Source organism: Physeter macrocephalus, chromosome 6 (assembly GCF_002837175.3).
Source record: "Physeter macrocephalus isolate SW-GA chromosome 6, ASM283717v5, whole genome shotgun sequence".
NCBI classification, from domain to species: domain Eukaryota; kingdom Metazoa; phylum Chordata; class Mammalia; order Artiodactyla; family Physeteridae; genus Physeter; species Physeter macrocephalus.
Window position 1 is genome coordinate 29,112,304 of NC_041219.1, and position 2,776 is coordinate 29,115,079.

The 2,776-nt window shown below is 45.9% G+C and overlaps 1 protein-coding gene across 1 annotated transcript in view; it reads right to left on the minus strand.

Moving 5' to 3' along the window:
• The window catches only part of LOC114486420 (uncharacterized protein C3orf20 homolog), a 49,892-nt gene that overhangs the window by 34,625 nt on the left and 12,491 nt on the right, over nucleotides 1-2,776 (minus strand). The window lies entirely within an intron of this gene.

Consider the following 2,776-nt stretch of genomic DNA (forward strand, 5'->3'; position numbering starts at 1 on the left):
CGCGTCCGGAGCCTGTGCTCCGCAACGGGAGAGGCCACAACAGTGAGAGGCCCGCATACCGGAAAAAAAAAAAAATGCTCCTTGGACTGATTATATCCAAGTAGATAGTGTTTTGGAATTATTTCCTCATTCTTAAAAGCGTTCAGCCAGGGATGGCTTCTTTTATCAGCTGCACTGGCCTCTACAATTCCTGCTGGGCAAACATATGAAGCCCCTTCCACACCTCCTACCCGCACAAGCCCAAGCACATATTCCTGAAATGCTAATATGAACCATTCCTCCCAATCCATTCACCTCATTCAATTCCACTCTTGCTTCCCTTAGCTGCTGATTTTCTTACTCCATACTGCTATATGGCATGCTGTGGTGCTTATGAGCACAGGTCCTAGTGTAAGACTGCCTGGTCTGAACCTCAGCCCACCAACTTCCTGAGCGAGTAACCTTGGACAAGTGACTAACTGTCCTTCATCTCAGTTACTGACCTGTGCTCAATATCATATGCAGAAAGACAGCTATTTAGAGTTCTTTTGAGAATCAAATGATATTACAGGTAAACAGTCATTGCAACGCAGTAAGCACTCAATAAATATTTGCTCTCTTGATCTTATTCTGACTTTGCCATTTCTGATCAGTTCAGCAAACATTTACTGTCTATTAGTTGCCAGGCATGAGGGGGTGGTGAGGTGGGCAGGCACTGTCTACACTGAGGATATCAGAGCCCTTGGGTTTGATGCACTTTGTTATCATTCCAGTGAGGAGCTGAACTCCTGACTAAAGTCTTGCTCTCTCATCCACTCGGCTTGTCTGTCTCTTTAGGGGAGACCTAGCTCAGTTCACAAGTAAATAGTCCAAGAAGCACCTCTCATGAGACCAAGAAAGAATTAGCAGTGACCATATATCCCCATAACTGGCCCTCAGGATGAAGAATCATTCACTCATTCATTGGTCCATTTATTCATTTGACAAGTTTTTTGTTTTTTTTCTTTTGCGGCACGCGGGCCTCTCACTGTTGTGGCCTCTCCCTTTGCGGAGCACAGGCTGCGGAGCACAGGCTCCGGACACGCAGGGCCAGCGGCCATGGCTCACGGGCCTAGCCGCTCCGCGGCATGTGGGATCTTCCCAGACCGGGGCACAAACCCGCGTCCCCTGCATCGGCAGGCGGACTCTCAACCACTGTGCCACCAGGGAAGCCCTGACAAGTATGTTTTAAGTGTTAACCACATCCTTAGATCCAGTGATAGGCACTGGGGCTATAATGTGAGCAAGACAGGATCCTGGCGTCAGGAAGCTTCCAGCCTGTGAGCAGAGGACTCCAGCTTTAGTGCAGGCTGGGAAGGTAGGGCTGCTTCTCCCAGAATCTGTGCTCCCTGTGTGCCCCAAACCCACCAAACAGCCTCTGGGGCTCAGGATACCCTTTTGAGGGCTTTGTCTATACCCTGGATGCTTTCACCAGAGTATCCAGTGAATTCCCACTGCTGTTCAGCTTCCACGTATAACAGCAATTTCAGCACCAAGCAGGAGGCCTCACAGGTCCTTGGTTAGGTGGAACGGAAGAGAACTAAGGCCAGGCAACTCTTTTGGGGGAGACTGGGATTCTCCCATGAACTTTCTGTGTTTTATAACCATCTCCATTTTTATTTATATTCCCTTTAGGGTCCCTGGTATGGGATCATTCTTTTCCTTTTTATGAGCTAAAACAGAATCTACTTTTTGGAAGCGTAGGGTACACAGCCAGTTATGCCCAGATTCTTTCTTCCCCATCCAAAGTTACAAATTGACATGTCACCTCCTTGCAAGTTTACTCTCAACTCTGCTAGAAAAAATAATATTTCCTTAGCCAAATTTACATTTTAAATTCGTTTGTTTGTTTGTTTGTTTATACTCTGCCTTTTTAGCAAAAGACCTGAGATGGTTTACAGGAAGTATAGCATAAAGAAAATCATAAATTTAAAAATTACAATGAGAAGATTTCAATATAACCGGAAGCTCTAGATACAAAAAGAAGAAATGGATTTCAGATTAGTGATCCATAAGTTCTTACCCTATTGTTATAATTCAGTCTAAAACTTTGCTCTGTACTTTCAGGAAAAGCGAAAAGAAAAACTCAGTTGGGTACCAAAAATCTCATTACCAGGGAAGAAGAAACCTACCTGTTCCTCATGGGTAATAAAGCTTTTCTAACTTCTCATTCAGAGAGACATTTTTACATTTGGCTTCATATAGGAGACACTGGATCTGTAGCAGATAATTTAACATCCCTCAAAAGAAGCTCAGGGCATATCCAGGGCAACATCCTAAAAGGCAACTCATTGAAAGTAGTTCCACAAGGGGCAATGTGGTCCAAGCGCTCAGCTTTCACATGCTTCAGCCTAATGAAGAACAAGACCTGGGCTCTGCAATGGTTCTGTAAAGTATCCCCTGGGGCTGTCACTGGGGTTTGGTTAGGGAACTGACCAGGCCGGGTGTGAAGAGCCCCAGTAGGAGCGGCCCTCAGTGTCACACAAAGGACCTTGGACTAGACCCTACAAGAAGTCTTTAGAGAATTTTAAGCAGAAGCCTGGTGCAGTCATGTTTGGATATTAAAAAGAACACCTTGCAATGTGTAGGAAATATCAGAGCAGCCAAGAACAGAAGCAGGAAAATCAGCCAGAGTCCGTTGGAGAAAATCAGGTGGGAAGTGTTGAAAGTCTAAAATAAGCAGAAGCTGGGCTTCCCTGGTGGTGCAGTGGTTGAGAGTCCGTCTGCTGATGCAGGGGACACGGGTTCGTGCCCCGGT